This window comes from Rhinolophus hipposideros (assembly GCF_964194185.1).
Source record: "Rhinolophus hipposideros genome assembly, chromosome: 3".
NCBI lineage: Eukaryota > Metazoa > Chordata > Mammalia > Chiroptera > Rhinolophidae > Rhinolophus > Rhinolophus hipposideros.
Genome location: NC_138049.1, coordinates 4,896,728 through 4,911,910, shown reverse-complemented (window position 1 = coordinate 4,911,910; position 15,183 = coordinate 4,896,728). Strand labels below are relative to the sequence as shown.

General features: G+C 43.0%; 1 protein-coding gene across 3 annotated transcripts in view; it reads left to right on the top strand.

Annotated features, from left to right (window-relative positions):
• The window catches only part of PACRG (parkin coregulated), a 480,352-nt gene that overhangs the window by 352,785 nt on the left and 112,384 nt on the right, over positions 1 to 15,183 (top strand). The gene's annotated exons all lie outside the window — the stretch shown is intronic.

Sequence of the window (15,183 nt, the reverse complement as noted above, 5' to 3'; positions counted from 1 at the left end):
AACACTTAAAGCTGACTTTTTACTGACAGTGTTAGAAATTCTTCTCCAGGCCATGTGGTGATTCTTTAATGCTTATGTACGAATTATGCGACTACTTCACATCTCTCAGGAACATTTTCATACAGTAGTTCCGTGGACCATTCCATCATTGGTTTAATAAAAACACTAATGCTTGGTTTTAGTCATGTTTTCCACATGGTAGAACCACTGTTTTACAGATTAAAAGAGCAGACCTCTGAGGGCAGCCTAAATAATTGTTTCAAAACTTACCATAATGAACAAAGTAGTTTCCCAATCTTGGGGGCTAAAAAAAAATTAATGCTTTTCCTACCACCTTCGAAGTTCTTCTAACTGAAGTAATAATCAAATTAATAGAGACAAATTAGCAGGAGAAAATCAAATTTTAATATGTGTGCATGGGGAATTCACATATGCATGAAAATTCCAAAGACAAGTGAGGCAGCATTGGGTAAATATGACATTTTGGACCAAGACAGAAAGGTTTGGGATAAGGTATTAGATTTCAGAAGTGAGAACGGGTGATTTACTGGTACTTGAGGAAGAGAGGAACAGATGTAATAGGCAAATTCTTGCTGGGCAACCCAGAAACAATGGGTAGGGGGGTGGGGGTAATCTAGTGAACATGCTTGGAGTCTTCCTGACTAATTCTAGGGTGAAAATTCTCAAGGTGATTATGCCAAGTTTCCCTTCCTGAAGCAGGTTTTTCTATCTGAATTTCCTGAAGAAAAGTGGAAGTAAAATCTCTTCCTGAGTTTGTTGGGCTTTAATTAATTTCAGTTCAAACTAATCTGCACACCAGGGTGGCACATTCCGGGGACACTCGCCCCCGACACCCACACTGTCCACCAGTAACACAGAATGTAAAGCGTACGTACACAGGTGGCTTTTTTCATGAGAATTTAGACCTTTTCCATGTTTGGTTAAGTATTTTCCTAACTTAAATCTCAGCATATGTCTGTATAATGGAGCTTAAAAAACGAAGCCTCGGAACAAGAACGAATCTGCCATGATTCTCAGTGTTCAAATCAGTTGCACGTAATAAAATGACTCATGAAAGCATTTTGCTCAGTATGGGCACAGTAAAAGGCGGCTTCCACTTCCTTCCCCCAGAAATAGTTACTATGTCTAAGCAGCTGGCTGTCCTCTCAGGGTGACTGAGAACAAGGAGATAAGCAAACAGGAGGTGTGGGATGGGGGGGGTTCCTGTTCTTCCAGCAGTTCTATCCAAGCCACTAGGCGGGCACAGCAGTCTGTGTGCACCTGCCAGCAGGGAGCCAACAAGGTCCAGAGCAGGGTATTCACAGGTGAGGAGGACGGGACCTGCTGGGAGCAGCACCCATGGCCCTGCAGTGGGGGCTGGAACACAGAGTGATGACAGGGAGTATGCACCGTTGTTAGTTTCCTGATTTCAGGACTAGTTTTGTGGCTTAGAGGAGAATGTCCTTGTTTGTAGAAAATACACACTAAAATATCGGGGGAGGGAGGCATGGTGAGTGAAGCTGAATGTCATCCCATATGATTACCACCATGTGTATTTCTTTTCTTATTAAGTCCCTATTAACATCCTTTTTTCTATTGTTTCTGTTGCTTTTTCATATTGATTGGTACAAGCTTTTTGAAAATAAGGGAAATTAGCCCTTTGTCAGTTATATGCATTGCAAATATCCCCACTTCAACTTTATAAATAAATTCACTCATTCTTTTCTTCTAGAACAGTAAGGGGGTTTGCTTAGTTCTGTTTCTACCTTTTAAATCTTTCTCATATCTGGAATTTATATTGGTTTAAATAAAGAGATAAAGATACAGCTGTATATTTTTTTCAAATGGTTAGTCAATGGTTCCAGCATCATATAAAACATAGCCTCTCTTTTCTTCGTCTTTGAAACACAGCTTTTTATCACAATCTATAAATTCCCACATTTTTGGGGTCTAATTCTGGTCTCTGTTCTGTTCTTAACTATTTCCTCTTCAGAACCAAACTGAAGAGGTTCATTATTAAAGTTTAATAATACATGTTACTAGAGCCCTGTTTGATAGAACCTTCTGCAATGATGAAAACGTCTGTTTCTCTTCCCACTGGTCACACTGCGTCCTTGGAATAAATCTTTATTTTATTTATATTTTGTTAATTTATATTTCAAAAAAGCCACATGTGGCTAGTGACTATCATATTAGATGGCAGAGTTTTAATATCTTGTGGGGCTATTCCCTACTCGCTAACCATCTTTCCAGAATTTGCCAGGCTACTATTCTCACGTTTCTTCTTCTTCTTTTTTTTTCTTCTCATAAGAAAACTAGATTTTCTGGTTGCCCAGAAAAAATCCCATTGAATTTGTAAAACACTTCAAGTAGAAGGGTTATACCTATAGTATTATGTCTTCAAACCTTCTTTTAAGTCCTTTTCAATAGAGTTTTACAGTTTTCTTTACATAATTTTATACATCTCCTTTTAAGATCATCCACAGGTATTTTATCTTTTGTGTTTCATTTTGTTTTGCTATAATAAATCAGTTGCTTTCTTCAGTTTATTTCACTGTGTTTTCCCATTGCTTATTATTTATAGATCTATAGATATAACACAGCTCTGGTATGTATATTTATAATCTTAACTGGATTCTCTTATTTATAGTTTTTTGGGTGATTCACTTTGTATTTTCTGGTTGTTAGTCATAAAATCTACACAAAGTAGCATAACTCTTTCTTCCAGTATTTATGCATTTCATTTATTTCTCTTGTTTTAGCATCATTGCTTACTATTTCAACCACAATTTTGAATAGTTGTAGTAATGGTCAACATCCTTGTGTTGTTCCAGATTTTAGTAGGAAGATGTTTAGTGTTTTATTATTAAGCCGAATGGTGGCTTAAAAAAGCTCTTACCTTACCAACAGTTTTTAACATTAGAAATGAATGTTGATGTTTGTCAAAATGCCTTTTTTGGTATCAACTACATGAGTTACATAGTTTGCCTCCTTAACCTTTGCAATTATATATTAATTTGACCCATTTATATTTTTTCTGTCAGCTCACCTACATATTCAGGATATAAATGCAACTTGGTTGGGGTGTATTTTTCTCTTAATGGGATGCTAAATCTATTTCATAATTACTTTAAGATTGTGTGCTATGCAGAAGAATCCTCTAATTTAGAACCATTGCTGTCAGGTTTTGGTGTCAGTGGTGTGCCATCATTTTGAAAAAGGATTGTAGAGGTTTCTTTCTTTTAATGGAGTTTGAATAGGTGTAAATATGGAATCAGTTCTGTAGATAGTTGACTTGATTCACTCCTAAAGCCAACTGGGTATGGTATATTTTTAAAGGTAATTTATTAATAGTTTGAATAGCATCATTCATTGTCATTAGTCTGTTTTCTGTCTCTCCTGGAGTCAGTTTGAATAGATTCCATTTTTCTTAACTAGGCAAATATTGGTGACATTAACCTAATGTGAATTTAGGAAAAGAGTGTTGAGGGGAAATATGATGATCTAAGGGTTTCATGTGCTGAATTTATGATGCTGATGGGACAGCTAGGAGGAAATGGCCAATAAGCAAGTAGAATAAATGTCTTAGAGACAGTTCTGAGACACCCTGGCTCAAAAGCTTGCCACCTGCATGGCTGTGTGGGTTCATAAGATCACCCAGGAAAAACACAGAAAATGGTCATTTGTGGAACGCTAGAGACCCCAATATTTACCTGGGTAGGAGACAGCTGGCTCTTTTAAGAAGCATATGGAGCTACTTTCTTTACCATTTGCACTGAAGGAGCAGGAACGCTGAAGACCATGTAAAGACACACAGTGAGAGCCTCGAAGGGGTATCTTCCCCAAAGGAGAGAATACAAGGGAAAGACAGTTGGAAACTGAGGGACTTTCAAATTTCACGGAAACTGAAGGAGAAGAACTCAGACCAAAACCTGATGGAGGATGGGGCAGAAGAGAATCACGAGACCATTGGGTTCACGAGACTGCCATCAAGAGAAAAGGGGAAGAAAACAAAGAGGAACAAAAACTCACGGCAGGAGTTTTAGAGAAATATTTATAAATGCCTGGAAACTCTAACAGAGCTGGGCTAGATGAGAAATTAACAAAGAAATGTAAAACGCAAGTTGGACCTTGATGCTTTAAGAAAATCAAAGTTGAGTCTATTTCAAATTTCCTTCCACAAACACCATCCGCCCACTTCCATTCTCCCCAGCACATGTACATACATGTTCACACACACACACACACACACACACACACACACACACGCTCACACTATACAGCAATACAACTTTATAATAATGTGAAACTCATGACAGGTGACGTTGCTATGGTTTCCCTCCATTTGCAGTCCAATTTATGTTAATCATTTTTACTCAGGGCACCATCTTCCAGGAACAAAACCACCTATTATTAAGCTTTGGCCGTCATTAACTAGCAACTTTACACTATTCAGTCAGCTGGCTTTCAACTTTCCTCCTATAATTAGAACCTTCCATAATCCATATTAAAACTGACAATCATGTATATTTATTGTTTCCACAGGATTTTGTTCCCCATGAGGACCTTTGAAATACCCACGAGCATTCTAACAACATGCCTTTGCCAATGAGTCTTCCCAATTTTCATTCAAAAACTTCTTTGAGTCCTGAAAGGACTGGGGTCGGGACATAGGTGTGATGGCGCTGCCACAGGGCTTGGAGGTGAAGAGTGAGCAGAAAGGGGTCAGAGTGTCACCCTGTGGTTCAGATACAAAGCTCCAGGTGGAAGCTCAGACTCAGGGAGCCCCCGCCCCCGACCACCACAACAGAAGCCCAGCTGTCAAACAGTGGAGACTGGCTGTGGGTGGAGTCGGCAGGTGCCCTGGATATCAGGGCCCAGATGGGGTCCCTGGGTACAGGGAGAGCATACAGCTCAGACAGGCAACACTCTTTCCACACATCCCTAGGAAATTCGTATTTGCCCCCTCTTAGGGAACTGTTTCATTTCTCATTCTTTGCTAATAAATTAGCTTCCTGTTGTCCTAGGAAATAAGAAGTACCACATCTTCTACCAAAAAACATCAACTTACCTACTGCATCTGTAGCCACAGGTCCTGCTTTCCTTCCTCCTACAAAGGACACAGTATCCACTGTGCAATGACCCACAGCCAGCCCCCAAGCTCTACTGAATCCCATCCTCTCTCACCTATCGAAGAACTTGGTTTCTAGAATTATCCCACTTTTTACTCATGTCACATTAAAAAGATTCCTTCCTATCCCCTCCCTCTTTTAGGTTTGTCACACCATTTCTGTTTTTCTCAACAGTTCTCCTCCAGGTTACCCATGCCTTCAGGGCGCCTCCTCCACCCTGCCCCTTCCTTCCATGGCCCACTCAGTGGGTCTTTCATGCCCCCACCCATTAGGATACATTTTGTCAAATCCCTGAGAGCCTTCCTTTTGCCAAACCCAGCAGTCAGTTCCCTGTCCCCATCTTTCTCAAGCTCTCAGCGGCTATAACTGGTCCACCTGCCTTGACCTTGACCGCAGCCTTCTTGGATTCCACACCTCAGGCTCATTGGCCACCCCGCCCCCATGCCCCCTGAGGCTCTCACAGTTCTGCAGGCCGCAGGGCTCAGGGCTCAGACCATCCCTGTTTCAGCTGCAGTCTCCTAACACCTATGCCAGCAAGGGTCACTTGGCAATGTCTGGGGACACATGTGTCACAACTGAGGGAAATTCTGTAGGCGTCTATTGTGTCGAGGGTGGGTACAGATGTAAACATCCCACAATGCATAGGACAGCCATTACCTGATTAAAAAAAAAAAAATTAGTGCCTGTTCTGCTGAGAAACGCTGTCCTAGGCCAGGGTTTAAGCCATTTTATATACAGATGGTGAGTCCAAGGCCCATATGCTCCTGACTTGTATATCCGGTTGCCTACCCCACATGCCCATTTGGGCATTTAAGTGGGTGACACACCACTCTGTTTCTCCCCAAAGTCCACTCTTCTTTGGTCATCATTTGCCTCTCAGTCAACGACGCCAGTGACTCAGGCCAAAACCCTAAATGTCATCCTTGACCTTGACCCTTATGTGAAACACCCTTGCATCAGCGGGTTGTGGGCGCTGGCCTCAGAATAGGTCCTGGATCCAATCACTTCTCAGAAATGCAGGTGCTGCCTTTCCAAGCCTCCACTGTCCTTAACGGCAGGTCCGCGATAGCTTTGTGCTTCTCTCCTGGCTTCCGCTCTCACTGTCTCAAGGTCTCTTCTCCGTGCGATATGCATTCAGCATTATCTTCCTAAGGTAGAAATACTTCCCAGTGGCTTATTGTCACACTTAGGATCAAACCTGCATTCCCAGCAGGCTCATCCACATCTTTGCCCCATGCAGCCCCCCCCTGCCCGTGCAGCCTCCCCCCTTCCCGTGCAGCCTCCCCCCTGCCCGTGCAGCCTCCCCCCTGCCCGTGTAGCCTCCCCCCTGCTTGTGCAGCCTCCCCCCTGCCCGTGCAGCCTCCCCCTGCCCGTGCAGCCTCCCCCTGCCCGTGCAGCCTCCCTCCAGCCCGTGCAGCCTCCCCCCTGCCCGTGCAGCCTCCCCCCAGCCCGTGCAGCCTCCCCCCTGCCCGTGCAGCCTCCCCCTGCCCTTGCAGCCTCCCCCTGCCCGTGCAGCCTCCCCCCAGCCCGTGCAGCCTCCCCCCTGCCCGTGCAGCCTCCCCCCTACCCGTGCAGCCTCCCCCCTACCCGTGCAGTCTCCCTCCTGCTGCTCTCTTCCTCACTCCCTTACAACTGGCCCATACCAGCCTTTTCCATGTTCCTCAGAAGCACCAGGTAATTTCCTACTCGAGGCCTTTAAGGTTTCTGTTCTTTGCCTGGAACCTTTCCCCCGAGCCTTTCCCAACGTGCAGACCATCCTTCAGGTCTGTCCAGATGCCCTCCGCAAAAGGCCTGCTCTGACCCTGTAATCCTACAGCTGACCCTGTAGAAAAGCTGCACGCCCCTCTCCCCAGTGACTATCTTTTTACCTCGCTTTATTTTCTTCCATGGAACACGTGGCTGTTTAAAATCAAATCATCACCTACTATTAGCGTATTAGCTCTCTTTCCCATTACAATGTGAGTTCCATTCTGGGCAAAGACCCTGCCTTTTCACTGTGATATGCAGTGAAATCTAGAAGAGAGATGTACACAGCAGGAAGTCAGAATGGGCGCAGGGTGAATTGTGAGTCTTCTGCTACAGATGGAGCCAGTGCAGTACAGAGGACTGCGGTGGGGAGCACAGGAAAGAGAGGGACCACCCCATCTATGTGATAACACCTCCCACTTTCCCAGGGCACTTTCTGTGAGTTTCCCATACATTGTGTCATTTAGCCAGGACCTGTGGAGCCAGAGCATGCTGAGACAACGAGCAGACGGGCACGCTGTTAGCTGGCACCTGGGCGAGATTCACCTTACGCCCTCCTCCTGCCCCCACAGTAGACTTGTGGACAGGAGTGGGATGCAGGCTTGAGAGCCCCGCTTCCAGGCAGAGGAAATAATGCAGGAAAAGATGTGGTTATGGAAACTCACAGAGCACCGTAGATTTCTCCATAATGTATCATAAACTGAATTAAATAAGAAAGTTACAATCCAGCACCTAAAACTATACCATTGTTTGAAACTTCCAGACATACACTGATTCAGAGAGGCATTTGTGTATCTTTTCTTTATATTTCTTAAGAGAGTATCTAGAGAAGTTAAATGTGGGTCAGCTCATGTAAATGTTTAAAAAGTATCTGGAATGTCATTATTATCTTTGCTAATAATGATTAAAATGTACTGAACGTTTACCAAGGGCCAGATACCATCCTGAGGGCTTCCATGGATTATTTTATGGGAGCCTCACAACATCCCTAAGAAGTAAGGTTCATCATTATCCCCATTTTTGAGAAAGGCAAATTTAGGCTTAGAGATGGTATTTGACTTGGGGCAGGTCACACAAGCGAGGGGCAGCGCTTGGCTGACACCAGGGTGGGGACTCTGAACCACTTCATTATTCTAACAACTGCACATTAAAGTTAGAGGAAATCATACAGTCCAAGAATAAAACAAGCCTTGCTATCAGCACGTTGCTATTGAAAAAGTCAAGCAGGCATTTTGGAGACAAAATCCATAAGAAAATAATGGAGCTGGTCAGCCCCAGCTGTCTAGAAAGCATTTCATTATCTTGTAAGTAAATGTTACGTAATCAAATAAATATTCTTTTTCACCACATCTTATTTGGAGTCACCCTCTTCCACTTATCTGTGCCTTTGTTTATTTGTTCTTGAGTTCCCAAATAAAATAGAACCTGAAGATAGGGATCTTCTGGAGAGGGCTCCCTCTCCAGAGCCTAAATCTGGGCATTGAAAGAGTGATGTCCCTTCTGTCCTGCGCAGGCTCGGGCTAGGAGGTGACTGGCAGTGACCAAGCCCTGCCGTGAGCCAGGTTCTGTGCAGGCTTCGTCCGTCTGCAAGTCACCGAGTCCTCACAGCCACTCTGTGAAGCAGACACCTTCCTTTTACTCATATCACAATTTACAGCTGAAAAGCTCAGGCACAGGGGTCATGTTTCATGACAGCATAGCCTGTCTTAGGTTGAATCCAGAGGCCTCTGCTTAGGTCTGACGACCAGGAAAGGAAGGTATCTGCAGTCAAGGGGACTACTTTAGAATAATAGTGGTTGTAAATAAACAAGAAAAGGTAAAGAAATAAGATTCCAAAGAAGCCAAAGCTGCAGAGTACCCTCGTGAATGTGTGCCGTCCAGGCAGAAGCACTTTGCTTGGGCGGGTTTGAGGAAGACCCAAAGTTGAATGTCACTGGTACACCTATGACAGGGCAGACTCTGCCTATTAATAGGCTCAGGGCATTGGCTGGTTGAGCTGAGGACCCCAGGCCCTGGGGACTTACACAGCCAGTCCTTTAGGATGGAAGTTTTCTCACTGCAGCTCTGGGGTCTGCGTGAGGGTGTGTGAATGCAGACGGCTGCATCCTGGGGACCCAGAGATGTCTGAATTCAGTGCAGAGGACAGCAAATACAGAAGCTAAGTAAAACGCTTTCCCTAAATAATTAATTGAACTCATCAAATTCTGACAATAAGCTGGAATTAAAAAAAAAAAAAAACTTTTATGATAGAATACAGAATTAACTGAAAAATGCAGGAAACTAACCCACTACAAAGACTATTTCAGTCCATAAATGTGTTTGCAGAAGAAACATGTTGGATTTCTCAGAACAGCCTTCTGGAAAGAAAAGTACCACAAGACCCATCACCATCAACCCTGTTACTGACCTCAGGGATGTGGGAGATGGGACAGTGTGTCAAGGAGAAGAATGCATGAACAAATGCATTGCACAGAAACACACTTTCATCAACACCATTTTGTGCATGCTCACAAATAAGGACGAAGGCGTAGAGCTGACAGAATCCTAAGAGAGCAGAGACATTTTGTCCAGTGTTTCCTAGACAGAAAAATTAAAGAAATTTCGAGCTCTAAGAAATAATGTAGGCTCTGCAGAAACAGATATTGGCATCAGAGAAATAAGGAAACATTTATAAATGTTAACATTTATAAAATTACTAGGACTAGACTGTATGTATCCCAAGGAATGAAAATAATTGACTTTAACACTTAAATTGTTACTTTTGAAAACTCATGTATCATTGAAGTAATATCAGTATGTCATGGAAAAGTTAATGATTATTGAGCTCAAAAAGAAAAAATAAATGAGACTATAATATTATTGGGATTATTTGACAATGTATAGACATCTTGCCTTAAATAATTACCAATTAACTTTTACTAAAAAATTTAGTAGGTATGGTATCTGTATATCATACGTAAGAAAAAGAAGTAAAACAGAAGAATATTAAGAATAGATTAAAATATTAAGGATAAAAAGTCTGTGTCCCATTGAGAAAGCGTTTGCTGAGAGTCTGCTGTGCTCGAGGCATGACACATGGACACGGGGAGTCAGAGGAAGGATGAAGGAGGGTCCCAACCCTCAAGCTCGTAGTCTGGTGAGAGAGGCAGGTGACTCCAACCCCAAAGCGCGAGGAAAAAGTACATCCTATAAGGGAGGAAGTCTAAATAAAGGGCTGTAGGAGGACTCAGTTTGGGAAGAGAGAAAGGAAAGAGAAGGCTGTCAGAGAGGCTTGGGGAGAGGTGTGTGTTTTGCTGGCTTTGGCTTCTGGTGGACTTTCAAGAGGCTGAAAATGGAGATGACATAAAAGGGAGATGATGGGAAAACAAGCAGAGAGGCTTGAGTTGTAAGGGGAGGAGGGTGCCTTCCTAGTTGCATTGTTTTTCTAAACAGTGGGTGGGAAACCAAATAGAGATTGGTGACTGTCTCAGATTCCCCGGAAAAAGGCTCTGAGATGGAGATTTTCACACAGAAACAGTACCTGTAAGAGAGTAAGAGAAACAGGAGTGGCCAGAAGGAACAGGGCTCCCAGGTCATCTCCAACTGAGTGAGGGGGCTGGGTCTTCACACCCATACAGCAGCCAGTCACTGAGTGTGGGCTGCTCACGGCTGGGGGTGATCTGGAGCAAGGCGCTCCCAGCTGAAGAGGAAAGCAGTTCCCATGGGGAGCCTATGCTGCAGTGCTGGGGGATGAGGACCTGGGCAATACTTGGGAGCAGCCTGAACAGTGGCGCATGATGTGAAGTGAAAACTAACGGAAAAGTGTTGAATCCTTTACGTTGACTTCTATTTAAATAGCCAGTTGGACTAAGAATCACAGTAAACCGTACACAATTTCATGCTCATTTGCTTGCAGCATACAAACGACATGACTTCCTGCCTTTCTAATAAGTTAGGCCTTGAAGATGCATGAAACATCCATAACATGAGGCTGACAAGAGGGCTGGACACCGTCACCAACGGCGCACCGCCCCTCGTGGCAGCAGGGCTGCCAGCCCACCATCGTCACAGGATGTGCGCCAGGCTACGTTGGCAGTAGCAGAAATAGCTTTATTACTGACCAAAACCGCGATGTTTTAACACTGAATTCCTCAAAAATATTCGCTTTTATACCCAGACCCACATATGCATTTGCAAGAAGACTTGCCAAGATGGCTCAGCCAGCGAGTACCGCAGAGATGAGCTGCCCGCCTGCAGGAAAGACTGACCCACACTTGGCATGTTAGTGCATTCCTCCTACCAGGTCGACACTGCCAGCCGGAGATTGCAATAATAATGAATAAGGCACATGTGCAGAGCCACGAAGATATGTCCAAGGTGGGAACAGTCATCTCACCTTAGAAAAACAGCAGACTAATGAAGATTTTTAGTTTTCTGTTTTCAAAATTTTTATTAAAGTATATTGGCATACAGTTTTATATTAGTTTCAGGCGTACAACATAATAATGGGACATTTGTAGCCCTTCCTGTGTGCTCATTAGCCTAAGTCTAGTACCCATCTGTCACCATGCAAAGTTATCACCCTGTTATTTACCATGTTTCCCTTCACCTTTTTTATCCACCCCTCGCCCTCTGGCCACCATAGGTTTGTTCTTTGTTTCTATGAGTGAGTTTTTGTTTTTAAGTTTTCATGTGTTTTGATTTTGTAAAAGTCCACATGTAAGTGAAATCATGCTGTATTTGTCTTTCTCTGACTTATTTCACTTGGCGTAATACCCTCTTAGTCCATCTATGTTGTCGCAAATGGGAATATTTCATCTTTGTTTTGGCCAAGTGATAATTCTGTTGTATACATATACCACTTCATCTTTATCAATTCACCTTCTGATAAACACCTAGGTTGTTTCCATATCTTGGCTATTGTAAACAATGCTGCAATGAATATAGGGGTGCCTATATCTTTAGAATTGTTTTTGTTTTCTTTAGATATATATATACCCAGAAGTGGAATTGCTGGGTCATAAAGTAGTTCTACTTTTAGTTTTTTTTCAGGAACCTCCATACTGCTTTCCATAGTGGCTGCACCAATTTGAAATCCCACCAATAGTGCACGAGAGTTCACTTTTCTCCACATCCTCAATAACACTTGTTATTTGTTGCCTTTTGACAATAGCCATTCTAACAGGTGTGAGGTGATATCGCAGTGTGGTTTTTAATTCCATTTCCCTCATGATTAATGATGTTCAGCATCTTTTCAAAATTAACATATGGTTAAGGATCATACAGAGAGTCTGTAATTGTGAAAGAAAAAAAAATCATATCAAAATGAGCATTAGTTCAGAGTTTGGAAATGTAACCAAAAGCATTGTTTAAATATATATATATATATTATATATATATACATATATATATATATACACACACACACACACACATATATGTGTATATATATATATGTATATACGCACACACACAAACACATACACACACATAATTGTTTATTGTTTCTAATGTTGGTTAGGTGAAAAGGAGATTTTTTTTTCCCAATCTACTAGTAATAATTATGACAAAATTCCATGCCCACCCAGGGATTTGACAGGTTGTCAGACAATGAATTCTTCAAGTGAGAGCTAGTAGAAAGATTTGCAGAATCAGGAAGTGTAGGCAGAGTTCTGGAGTCTAGAGGGTGCTTATAATCAGCATATGAAAAGTACTGAAATAGATGGGCCTGGTGATGGCAGAGGAGTGTTGGAGGGCATCTTTAAAACAGACCAGTCTTGGAAGGAAGGAAGGAAGGGAGGGAGGGAGGGAGGGAGGGAGGGAGGGAGGGAGGGAGGGAGGAAGGAAGGAAGGAAGGAAGGAAGGAAGGAAGGAAGGAAGGAAGGAAGGAAGGAAGGGAGATAAAGTGCTAAAAGCAGACCTAGACGAGCCCAGCCGCACAGTGGAAGCCCCACACTTGCCAAATTGATTAATTAATTCAAAATTAGGTTGGTGGCCAGTTTATCACAAAAGGATTAAGGTAGTGCATCTTTTTCTGACTGTGCGATATGATTAGTAAGCCGATTTTATACCAAAGATTTCCTTTTTATGCAAAACATACAATCCTTTTCTAAAAAACAGTCTTGGTTTGCTGGAGAAATAAAGAAATGGCATAATTATTTTTATAAAAGACATAATTATTTTTATAAAGTGTCTGAAAGTAAAAATTTCACGTGAAAATGAAAGATATGTTTATAAATTAGAATAAATGCAGACTGGGACAATCCTCTAGTAAAGTGGCCTACATTTAGACATGTCAAATAAGTCTTACAGGTCATGAAATGGGTCTAGTTATTTTTCCATCTTAGATGGGTTGAAATTTAAGGTCTATTCAAACGTTCAAAACTGTAAAACCCTTTGTAAAAGAACTTTTCCAAATGGCTAGTTCACTTTCTCCCTGGAACATTAAAAAAAGAGCGGGGAGGGGATATCTAATTCGGAGAAAGGAGATTTCATTTGGAGTTTTGCTTATTAAAATATTAAATCTCACCACACTAAAAAGTGATAAATTTTATGTCAGTGTAAATGTCTTTGCAAAATCATGTTCAAACACCAGTTCTGCTGCTTCTCAAAGCACTCAGATTGCATCTGACAGTTTGCTTGCCAGAGTCATCATTTCATGACTTAAGCGAGGAGTCGTCTGTGGGCCTTGCCCCAGCCAGAGTTCCAAAGGATTTCCGCTTAGGCTTGAATTGCCAGAGCTTCGGCAGCACCACCGTTTTAACAGTCAAATACCATCGTTTTCCCCTTTCATCAATTTCATGACTGTTTAAAAATAGTAACCTGTATCTGCCAAATGCTGTTGGGAAAGACTCTTAAAAAGAAGGAGAAACCTTCTCTGAAGAAATTTGGGCCAGAGAGGAAGTTTTCTTAAGAAAGAAGAGAAGATGATGAGAAAAGTGCTGACTTTGTCTTAGAAGGACCAAAGAATCTATAGTGCTCCCAGTTTCTACGTCAGTAAACCTCTGCACGGTCTCCAGGTGACATTTCCAATTTTAGGCCCAAAGATTCATACTAAGTTCCTCTAATTAACAACCTAATTCACTTCTGACCCCATAATGAAACTCTTCAGCAGTTTGCTTCTGGGCATTGAAACAAAATGAAAACGGCGAATTTCATGTCACCATCGTTGACCTTTTATCCAGGGGCCTCAGAAATCCCCCTGTTCCACTGAGTGGCCGTCTTCAGGAGTGGATTGTGCCCCTTTATGAAAGCTCTTGGCAGAGAAGACTTTATGCCCATATATGTACTCCTTGTGTCATGCTAACCCATGAAGAACTCCGCAAATACGAATCTTCTTTACTCCACAGCTCTCCTTTGAGACCAAGCATTTCACCACCAATTTTTAACCTCGCCATAGCAGCACAAATAGCTGTGTTCTTTCCATTAGGAACATATGCCTTTGGAATAGCAGCTAAGCAGTTTATCAGCCACAAATATTCCTGGGTGCTTCCTACAACTGTCTACACATCTGCTTGTTGCTGCTGAGAATCCCAAAGAGGCAGTCACCATAAAAACCCTAAAACATGGCTGAAGACACACGTGCAGAACACAGGATGGAACATAACTGGATGCTATGTCACCATAAGTGCAGTAGGACTTGCGAGAGGGTGGGGGGGTGGGGGTGACTAAAATGTCATCATAGCCTTAAGGGATCAGAAAAGGCTTCCTGAAGGACCTAGGCCTTGAATTTGGTTCTGAAAGGCAGTTCTTGGAGAGAGGAGGAGGAGGATAGAGAAGCATCTCTTTGTCAGGAAAAGCAACCCCAGGAGAGAGGTCTGGGAAGTCAGTAATGAATGTGGCAGGTAGGATAGAGAAGGGGGAGGAGGAGTGGGGATAAATATGCTGCAATTTCTAGGCCCAGCCAAGAGACCCAGACAAAAGCAAGTTTCTCCCCCCAGCCCAGAAAACAGAAACCCCAGACTGGGGCTGCCATGACAGGACCCGTGGCAGCTGGCAAAGGGTGTACCACGGACTTCAGGAAGCCGAGATCACGGGCAAACCAGCAACAGACCACTGGGCAGAGTTTTCTACCTGCCGTGCTGCGATCTTGCTACTTACTGCTTTTCTTATCTCTTGCCTCCAGCCACCAACTTTTTTCCTGTCTATTGCCCACTCACTGCCATGCCACTGAATATACTCACAGAACAAACAGAACAGAAGTCCTTGTCATTTCATTAACAGCCTGCCTGGTCCTGATCAGGTTTTCCTGGCCACACCCTTTGTGAGCCGTGGACAGTCTGCACCCGTACACAGCACAGGAGGGTCACACTGCGGTGATGACGAC